The sequence below is a fragment of the Echinops telfairi genome, unplaced genomic scaffold (genome assembly GCF_000313985.2).
Source record: "Echinops telfairi isolate 266 unplaced genomic scaffold, ASM31398v2 ScPeMD7_7469;HRSCAF=8507_0, whole genome shotgun sequence".
NCBI lineage: Eukaryota > Metazoa > Chordata > Mammalia > Afrosoricida > Tenrecidae > Echinops > Echinops telfairi.
Window position 1 is genome coordinate 49,534,559 of NW_022111372.1, and position 11,152 is coordinate 49,545,710.

Sequence of the window (11,152 nt, forward strand, 5' to 3'; positions counted from 1 at the left end):
TGACGCCGCGGGGCCCGCTCGCTCCCACTCGCTTGGGAAGGCGCCGCGGGCTAGGCCGCACTCACGCTCGTGCTGCCCGGGCCCCTCTCGACCCTGTTTCCCGCCGCCTCGGCCGCCGCCGCGCGCAGACCCACCGACTCACTGCTTCCCTCCGGCCCGCGCAGTTCCGCCGCCTGACAATGCCGACTCGTGGCGCCTTTTATACTGCCGAGGCTGGCGCCACCTGGCAACAAAGCGCGTGTTCATTGGCTGCCCCTCTCCATCACTCATCTTTATGTGAGTATTCTATTGGTCACGACGGCGCGCGCGCTCTAGATCTGGGCGGGCTCTGCCCTTATCTTAGAACCCGCGCGAGTTTGGGCCCTGCTGAGGGCTCCGGAGGCCTAGGGACGGTGGCGCGTTCCAGCCCGCGCCCACCGCCGCAAAAGCCCACGATGATCCTCTAAAGCCCGCGGCCGCAGTCTCTCCCTCCCGAGCACTGACGACCTCACCACCCCACTTCCCGAAAGAGGGGTCGGCGCGAGGAAGTTTCGCATTGTAAGGTCGCCTTGCAAGAAGAGGCCGAACTGGGACCCCAGAACCCGAGCTTGGAAGATTCGGCGCGTCGGCCATCGGCCCGCCCATTCCCCTTGACCTTGGCGCCCCTCACAACCCTGCGTGCCTGTCCTTCCTGTAGCTGTCTTACCGTAATCGGGATGGGGGCGATTTCGGGCGCCTAAAACGGCTTTCGCCAATCCTTGGTCGCCCGGTGCCATCCAAATGATTATCAAGGCACTTAGACTTGTTTATTTAAATCTTTGCTTTAAATGAGTTAGCTTTTGCTAAAATTTATATTTAACAAAAGCATAACTACCACTCCGGGTAATCATGAGTTTCAGGAGAGGGGAGGTTAGTTTCCTTTTTTCTAATGCAAAATCCCTTCATACCATTTCGATTTCCAGGCTTGAAAGACCTGTATAAACCCATGATTCCTTTTAATCATTTGAGTTTCAAGCCAACAGGATTACAACTTCAGAAGCCTGGGGATTCACCAGGTAGCAACAGAAAGCAAATTCTGACATTTCCCGCTGGACTCCTGCAGCCAGTTTCGGTGCATTCTATTTTCTCATCTAGTCTCTTTATCCTTAATCATTACTGTCACCAAATTTATCAATAAGAAAATGTAAGGCTGCAACCATGAGCAAAGCCACACAGCCAACCCTCCCCTAATCCAGCTAGCAGGCCAATGAAATCTTAGTGAAGATGAAAAACTATGATGGTTGTATATTTTTAAAATCCAGCCTTCAGACTTTCTGTAAAGATCTAGCCACACTGCTGCGTGCCCCCAACCCAAGCCAGCAATCAACTAGAGCTGGGTCAAGCACCTTAACCTCTACTTGCTTTAAGGCTAGATTCCACAACAAATTCACCTATCTCCATAAAAATGGAGTCACAGCCCTGCCCCGATATCTGGTTGAAAGGCTTCTGGGTAAAGTCCTCACCAAACTCTCTAGGTTGCCCCCCACCCTCCTACCCAGGCCCACCCCACAGAAATAAGGGCTCAGATGTGGCCCACAGGAAATGATGGGTGAAGCTGCCCAAGCAATCAAAGTGACTCACAATTAAGTTCAAAGTCAAATAGTGCTAGGTACAGCCCCAGGACATACCTACTGAAGACATAAATGCACTTGATCCTCTGTACTCCCCACATGGATTCCATTAGCACTACTCAACACACTTTCAATGGCATGCCAAGTCTGACTGGAACAGGATTTGGAATAGCACTTCACCATTTGCAAGATGCTTTTACCAGCATTGCTTCATTGGCTCTTCAAAGAAGCTTTGTGCAGTTAACTATATACTTCATACTCAAGGACACTGAAATTGCTGGCTAAAAAGTGTGGCTACAAAGCCAGGACTTCCAATTGGAGCGGAGATTGCTTCCAGAGTTCCTGGTGTTGAGTATGGTGTCTGGGATTTGGTAGATGATCTCATCTGATTAAATTATTGTGCAACTCAAATGAGACAATGGCTTAAAATCGTTAAAAAACTGTAAATCATAAAGAGTGTGAATAAGGAGTCAGCCTCAGCCAGTGAACAAGGGTGTTTCTGACTGATGTAGGGCATCAGAAAGAAACAGGAGCCCCTCTGACACAAGGATCCCCACTCTTATTGGATCCAGGTTAAAAACCCTAAGTAGGGAGCATCCTCCCGCTTGATGATGTTCACAAGTCATCCAGGACCCTTGACTGAAGGGATTCAAGCTAATGTGTACAATGTTCATTCTAGAATAAAAGCCAAGTGTGATGCATTTTGACAAGTCATTTTTTTCTTGTTACTTGCTAATTATACAAATCTTTTTTTTTTTGCATTCTTTCTTTTGTTTTTTTGACTCAGCCTGCAAAGTGGCAATTGTCTGAGTTAACAGCAGATAGGCTGCTGATTCCCACTCCGGCTGCTCCCAAACTGCCTTAGATGCACTCCTCCTGGGTCAACTCTTTGTGACTACTCGGTGTGAAAGCCCTGGCTGGCCTCCCCCTTTGAGGATCAAGTCCTAACCTAATGAGGAATAACAAACACTGTGGGGGAAGTGGGGGTGTCACAGAAATCCATGGGCTACATCCCTTTCCCAGCCTCCCTTGTTGATTGGTCTGTAGAGTAGAAGGAACTACATCCAGGCCTGGGCAGTGAAGACTGGGAATCTCCTCCAGGTCTCTGCCCTGCCCCAGGACTTGTGGAGGCCATGTGTTCTACATGCTAGAGTTCCATTAGTGCGAGCAGTGCCACCCACTGCCCACATCAGACTTTACACGAGCAAGTGAGAAAGAAGGAAATAGGCTTCTGATAAGAGTTTCATTTCCTGAATATAAACTAGTTGCCAACTCAACAACCAAAAAGACAATCCAATCCAAAAATGGGCCAAGATCTAGCAGAGAATCAACAATTCTCACATGGAAGAAGCACACCAGCCTGTGTGATCATGACATGATCAGGTAACAGGCATCAGAAGACCCAAAACAAATTTTTTTAAAAAACATTGAGAATAAGGGGTGTCAGAGCAGAGACCCAAAACCCATCTGTAGACAATAGGACAATGAAGCACACACTATTCCTCTGGCTCTCTGAGGCTTCCTCACCCCCCACTATCATGACCTCAGTCCTTCCATTCAGTTCTGGCTAGACAGGAGCATTTACACTGGTATAGACGAGAGCTCACGACACAGAATCCAGGTCAGATCAAGCCCTCAGGAACAGAAATGGGAGTAGTGATACTATGAGGGAGAAATAGGGAACTGATCACAATCATCAACACAACACCCCCTCACCCCAGGAGGACAAACAACCAAAACATGAGTGAAGGGAGACAGTAGTCAGGGTAAGAAATGAAAATAATAATTTATAATTTAGCAAGGGATCACGAGATTGGGAGGGAGGGAGAAAAAAGAAGTTGATACCAAGGGCTCATAGAAAGTAAATGTTTAGAAAACGATGATAGCAATCTATGTATAAATATGCTCGATACAACTGATGTATAGATTGTTATAAGAGCCCTCACTAAAAGGATCTCTTTTTTAAAATGGCCCAAGGACTTGAATAGACAATTCTCCAAGGATACAAAGTGGCCAAGAAACACATGAAAAGATGTTCAGCATCATTAGCCATTAGAAAAATGCACATCAAAGCCTTAACAGGGCAACCACACACACTGTTTCTTCAGCAAAATGGAAAAGAACACGTGCTGGCAAAGATGTGGGGAAATGGAGACCTGCAGCCGCTGCTGTCAGCATATGAAATGGTGCTGCTGCTGCTGTGACAAAGAGCCTGGTAGTTTTTCAGAGTGGTTTAAGTTTCACCCTCAGGAGAAATGAAATGAAGACATACATCCACACAAAAACTCACACAAAAGTGTTCACACCAGCACGATGCACAATAGCCATAGGATGAAAATAATCCAAATGTCCATCGCCGATGAATGGATAAACACATTGTGGTAATATCCATACAATGAAAGATTATTCCGCCTTGAAAAGGAATGACGTCCTGATACATGCTTCAACATGGATGGATCTTTAAAAGATCGTGCTAAGTAGAAGCCAGCTACAAAAGGATAATGACCGTATGATTTTATCTATGTACAGTGAAACCTGTGAGTGCCGGAAATCGACAGGTCTGCCTTGTGTGTCAAGTCCTGAGAGTTTTCCACCTTTGACAGGGTGCAGTCAACACTTTCCTCTGGCTGCTTTTAGTGGAAAATGTTTGAGTTTTCCTTCTCTGACCACCTTGTACAAAAAGTTCTGAAACATACCCCCGACAGAAGGGTCACGGGGGAGTCAGTCAGTGTGCAGTGTAGCAACAATGAAGCATACAACTTTCTTCTAATTCTTAAATGCTTCCTCTCCCCCCAACTATCATGATCCCAACTATTCCTTACAAATCCGGCTAGACCCAGAGGATGTTCACTGGTACAGAAAGGAACCGGAAACACAGGGAATCCAGGACAGATGATCCCTTCAGGCCAGTGATGCAAGTGGTGATACCAGAACGTGGAGAGAAGGTGAGGTAGAAAGGGGGAACTGATTATAAGGATCTATATAAGGATCTACATATAACCTCCTCCCTGGGGGACGAACAACAGAAAAGTGGGTGAAGGGAGACATTGGACAGTGTAAGACATGACAAAATAATAATAATTTATAAATTATCAAGGGTTCATGAGGGAGGGGGGAGCAGGGAGGGAGGGGGAAAATGAGCTGATACCAAGTGCTTAAGTGGAGAGCAAATATTTTGAGGATGAGGGCAACAAATGTACACATGTGCTTGACACAACTGATGTATGTATGGCTTGACACAATTGATGTATGTATGGATTGTGATGAGTTGTATGAGCCCCCAATAAAATGATTTATTAAAAAAGTTCTGAAACTAGATTGTGGTGGTAATGTTTTTTTACATTTTTAATACGAGAATACTTGTCGTACAACTAAATGTTGAAATCGTAAGATGCACTGGACGCTGCAACAGCTGCCCTCTCGGGTTTAGGCACTGTTCCCTCCCGGAATCCAGGCCTGCGTCTGCAGGAGACAATGTTGAGCTGTCTCATTCGACCAGTACCGGTGGCATTTCGTCTTGTAGCCTTGGCGCTCCAGTTATCCTTTCTCTTACCCGTGGCTGGGCAGCCACATGTGCCACGGGTCGACTTCTGGAGATGGCGGGCCTTGAGCCACGGCAGCGGCACAAGGTGTGCATCTTACTGCGACGCTTTCCGAAGGATGGCGTTCCCTTCATCGTCTCACTTCCACGCCGGCCGAGACCAGAGGCCAGAAGAAAAGCACTTCCGCTCTTTTACTCTCTGTAGTGATAATTTAACAACATGCTGTGAATGTGCGTCACGCAGCTGGGTTGGGGCTAAACCAGTTCAATTGGTCAACTTGATGTTTCATCATAAAAGAAGCAAAAAGGGGGATGGGGACAAATTGTGCGGTCTTCACCACAAAAGCCTTTCCAGAAGTGTGTCTCCATGACACTGCAAGGATTAGAGGGCACCACTTAGTCAGCCAGTCCTTCTTCCCACGACTTCACCAAGTGGCTGTCCTGGGACCCCCTGGCTGCTACCATCAGAGGCAGCCCCAGCCCCAGGGGCCGACCCAACTGTGGATGGCAGAAAGAACACTTGGCATGTGAAGAGATGACTGCTGTGTCAGGGGAGTCTTGGGGTGCCACGGGGACATAGGTTCATGGAACAAAGTTGGGAAAACAGGTGGATTAGCCCAAGGCGCCCCAGAGCCACACAGGCTGCATTCTGAAGGCTGAATGGGAGGTATGCAGGCAGAGATGGGAGAGGAGGGGGGTCCAGGCAAAGGCCAGAGACAATGAAGTCAGAGCTTGAGAAAGCAGGCAGGAGAACGCATGTAGCTCACAGACAGGCATGGGATTGAGACAGCTGTCAGTCAGAAAGCTTACACACTGTGGCAAAAGGTTCAGATTTCTCCCCACAAGAAACACGGAAACCACTGAATTTTATACTGCTCTCTCACTACAGTGACAGTCGGGGGGGAATGATGGGAGATGGGAGGGAGTGGTAGCAGGGCCATGTGTCCTGCGTGGTTATGACCTGGCTCCATGTACTGGGACCGGCAGGATGGACTAGGCCTGAAAGCTGGACCAGAACCCAGAGTAGAGGGGCTCCAAAGGCTGGGCCGGGCCAGGCAGGCAGTGAGCTGACACTGGCTGCCTTTATCAGGGAGAGAACCACACTGCCCCAGGTGATGCCCTCTGCTCCTCTGCCGAGGCTGCCTCTGGAGGCCCAGCTGTTTCCTCCATATTAGTCCCTCGTGACTGATAGAAAAGTTCTCAGCAGTGAGACATGTCCAAATTCCATAGAGAAACAACGAAGGTCAGAGAAGGCCTGGAACTTGTCCCGTGGCCTCAGATGTGGAACTCAGGTCAGGCTCCCAGACCCCTGACCAGGGTGCTTTAGGGTCACTACTGGCTCAGACTGGAGGGAAAGGGGCACAGGGCACGGAGTCTGAAAGAAGCCCAGCATCCCTTCTGCCAGTGGAGAAACTGGAAACTATAGATAGGCACGGGGCCCAACTCCCTCTCCATTCACTGCTGCTGCTGTGGGGGTGGGGTGAGGGTACAAAGCTGGCTCCATGGGTGTGAGCAGCAGTTGTACAGAGCAGTGGTGATGACATCTGTTTCTTTCTTCTTCTTTTCTTCTTTTTTTTTTTTTTGGACATCTGTTTTCAGCACCAGGACAGGACTTCCAGGCAGGGGAGCCAAGGCCGGTTAAGGAGGGAGCTGGGTGGTTAGAGGCTCCAGTCAGCAGATGGGAAAGAGCCAGAAGTCTTCTCCTGCCCTGAAAAGGAAGGATTCTGAGACTGAAGCCTGCATCTGAATGTCCTGTGTCCACATTCTGCCAGCGAACTGGTTGAATCACTTCTATAACGAAGGGCCTGACAGAGAATGGAAGACAAGTGCACTGTCCCGATTCAGGGCTCCAGAGACAGCAACTCCCAGGGAGGCGCTCATGCCATCCTCACTCCCCCTGCCAACTACTCTGTGACCTCCTGCTTCTTGCTACCCATCCGGCTCTATGGTTGTGGAAGAAAGTTTAACTTTACAGAATGTAAGGAACACTATAAGGAGCCCTGGCGGTGTCGTGGTTATGCGTTGGTCTGCTAACCTCAAGGTCTGAAGTTTGAAACCACCTTTCGATTTGAAGGAGAAATACAAGGCTTTTTTCTTCTATAAAGAGTTACAGTCTCCAAGAGAACAATAAGAGATCTAAAATCAATGGCAAGGAGGGTGTAGAATGCCTAATGGGGCTTGATCAAGTGCAATGTAGCTGAGAGAAAGTACTGATAGTCAAATGAAGGCGGAACATGGTAGTGGGACCGAAGGAAACTGAAAGGAAATAGAGCAAAGAACTAGGAGGCAAAATACATTTTTTAAATCATTTTATTACAGGCTGATACAACTTTTATCACAATCCATACAAACATCAATTGTATAAAGCACATTTGTACATTCATTACCCTCATCATTCTCAAAACATTTACTCTCCATCTAAGCCCCTGGCATCAGCTCCTCATTTTTCCCCCTCCCTCCCCGCTTCCCCCTCCCTCATGAACCCTTGATAATTTATAAATTATTATTTTGTCATATGTTGCACTGTCCGACGTCTCCCTTCACCCACTTTTCTGTTGTCCGTCCCCCAGGGAGGAGGTCACATGTAGCTCCTTTTAATCGGTTCCCCCTTTCCAACCCACCCTTTCTCTACCCTCCCAGTATCGCCACTCACACCACTAGTCCTGAAGGGATCATCCGCCCTGGATTCTGTGTTTCCAGTTCCTATCTGTACCAGTGTACATCCTCTGGTCTAGCCCGACTTGGAAGGTAGAATTGGGATCATGATAGTGGGAGAGGAGGAAGCATTTAGGAACTAAAGGAAAGCTGTCTGTTTCATCATTGCTACATCGCACCCTGACTGGCTCGTCTCCTCCCCAGGACCCTTCTGTAAGGAGATGTCCAGTGGCCTACAAATGGGCTTTGGGTCTCCACTCCACACAAACACCCCTGCCCCCGTTCACTGTGATATGATTTTTTGTTCTGATGATGCCTGATATCTGATCCCTTCGACACCTCGTGATCGCACAGGCTGTTGTGCTTCTTCCATGTGGGCTTTGTTGCTTCTGAGCTATATGGCCGCTTGTTTACCTTCAAGCCTTTAAGACCCCAGATGCTATATCTTTTGATAGCCGGGCACCATCAGCTTTCTTCACCACATTTGCTTATGCACCCCTTTGTCTTCAGCAATCGTATCAGGGAGGTGAGCACTCAATGATATGATTTTTTTGTTCTTTGATGTCTGATAACTGATACATTCGGCACCTCGTGATCACACAGGCTGTTGTGCTTCTTCCATGTGGGCTTTGTTGCTTCTGAGCTATATGGCCACTTGTTTACCTTCAAGCCTTTAAGACCCCAGATGCTATATCTTTTGATAGTCGGGCACCATCAGCTTTCTTCACCACATTTGCTTATTCACTCGCTTTGTCTTCAGCGGTTGTATCAGGAAGGTGAGCATCATAGAAGAGGCAAAATACATTTATAGAGGTCTAAATACAGTCATGCATATGTGCATGACTATAATTAATTAAATGTATTAATATGTAACAATAGGGATATAGGTCTATGTACATATATTTAAATGCTAAGTATTAAGGTAGCAGATGGATATTGGGCCTCTACTCATATACTCCCTCAATGCAAGAACACTTTGTTCTAATAACCTGGCATTCCATGAAGTTCACCTTCCTGGCAGGATCGCTGAAGACAAAATGGGTGCATAGCAAATGTGGTGAAGAAAGCTGATGATGCCCGGCTATCAAAAGATATAGCATCAGGGGTCTTAAAGACTTGATGTTAAACAAGCAGCCACCTAGCTGGGAATCAACAAAGCCCACATGGAAGAAGCACACCAGCCTGTGTGATCATGAGATGTCAACAGGATCAGGTATCAGGCATCAGAAGACCCCAAACAAACAAATATATGAATGCAAATGATAGAGGTCAGAGTGGAGACCCAAAGTCCATCTGTAGACAATTAGACATTCCCTCACAAGGAAAGAATGAGACAACCAGGGTGCAGCATAGCACCGATGGAACACACAGACTCCTAGTTCTTTGTTTCTAAGCAAAAGGGAAGAAATTTACTGGAGCCCACACGGGAAACCCTGAAGGGGCCCAGCATCCCTAATGTGTAGGCATGCCCAACAAAGGGTCACACCATTCACTGTACCCCCATGTCCCAGAGGTGAGCCCCAAACCCCCAGGACTGGCTGGGGGTAGGGACTCCTCTAGTTCTTTAATGCTTCCTCCCCCCATCCCCCACTATAATGACCCCAGTTTTACCTTACAAATTCAGCTAGACCAGAACATGTACACTACTACAGATAAGAGTTCTCTCTCAAAACACGAAATCCAGGACAGATAAACCCCTCAGACACAATAATGGGAGTAGTAGCTATACCATGAGGGTAGGGGGAAGGTGTGGGGAGAAGGGGGAGAAATGGGGAAGCGACTACGATCAACGTATTAACACCCTCCCTCCAGGAGAACAAACAACAGAGATGTGGGCAAAGGGAGACAGCGGATGGCATAAGATATGAAAATAATAATAGTTTATCATTTGTCAGGGGTCCATGAGGGTGGGAGGGTGGGGAAGGAGGGAAAAAGAAAGGAGCTGATACCAAGGGCTGAAACAGAAAGAATATGCTTTGAAAATGATGATGGCAACATATGTACAAGTGCCTTTGATACAATTGATGTATGGATTGTTATAAGAGCTGTAAGAGTCCCCAATAAAATGATTTATTTAAAAAAATGCTTTCAGTGCAGCTTGGACTTCTCCCATCAAGACCACCTGGTAGCCTGATTATCAGCTGCTTCACCCAGGGAGGAGCCTACCTGTCAACCACACCTGTGCACATGCCTATGCCTGATCACAACTCTGTAATCAGGCTCTAGATACAGACACTTCATTGGCTTTCTGGTTGGTGAAAGGTGTCCATGAATGCAGGAAGGCAGTGCTTCCTATTGGGAATTGTCCTAGACCTTGTTCTGTGTATCTCTTTTGGGTTTTTTTTTTAAAGAGTTGCAATTGTAGAAAGGCTTCTTCCTTTCGGTCTGGCGGCAGCCATCAGGTAAGCCAAGATGGGTGGCTACAAGTGCATCCAGGAGCTATGGATGAAGAAGCAGTCGGGTGTGAGGCGCTTTCTCCTGCTGGTGTGCTGTTGGCAGCGCCCGGCGCACACCCAGCCTGATAAGGCACACCGACTGGGCTACAAGGCCAAGCAAGGTTATGTCATCTACCGGATTCGAGTCCGTCATGGTGGCCTCAAATGCCCAGTGCCAAGGGTGCCACCTCTGATAAACCTGTCCATCACGGTGTTAACCATCTGAAGTTTGCTTGAAGCCTTCAATCGGTTGCTGGGGAGCGAGCTGGATGCCACTGTGCAGCCCTGAGGGTTCTGAATTCTTACTGGGTTGGTGAGGATCCCACACACAAACTTTTCGAAGTTATCCTCGTTGATCCAATCCATAAAGCCGACAGAAGAAATCCTGACACTCAGTGGATCACTAAGCCAGTCCACAAGCACAGAAAGATGTGGGGGCTGCCGTCTGCAGGTCACAAGAGCCGGGGCTCAGGAAAGGGCCCCAAGTTCCACCCCAGGATCAGGGGTCCCCCACGCTGCGTGGAGAAGTGCAGCACTCTGCAGCTCCCCCGTTAGCACTAATCTATGTCATGTTTGTAAAACCCAGGCCTAATAAACCGTCAGGACAGTCACATCTACTTTAAAGAGAGAGAGAGAGAGAGAGAGAGAGAGAGAAAGAGTGGTAATTGTTCTGTGAGTCATTTCAGCAAATTCAAAGCCACACATGCAGTGGGAGCCAGCAGGTAAGAAGCGAGCTAGCCCAGCAGAGGCACTAGAACTTCTGGAGCTTGTTCTGATAGGTGTCAAGAATGGAACATCGCCTGGTCTGATGCCATCCTCACAGGCTTCCCCCGGTTTGAGCCCGCTGTGCTGTCGCTGTAGTAGTAATCCTTCTCGTGGAGGGCTTTCCTCTTTTTCCCTGACCATCTTGAAGAAGCATGACATCTTCTCCA

At 48.0% G+C, this 11,152-nt stretch overlaps 2 pseudogenes; one reads left to right on the forward strand and one right to left on the reverse strand.

Annotated features, from left to right (window-relative positions):
- Positions 1 to 4,960: 4,960 nt before the first annotated feature.
- On the reverse strand, positions 4,961 to 5,265 carry LOC115873524 (annotated as a pseudogene).
- Positions 5,266 to 10,197: 4,932 nt separating this feature from the next.
- On the forward strand, positions 10,198 to 10,775 carry LOC101664070 (annotated as a pseudogene).
- Positions 10,776 to 11,152: the final 377 nt, after the last annotated feature.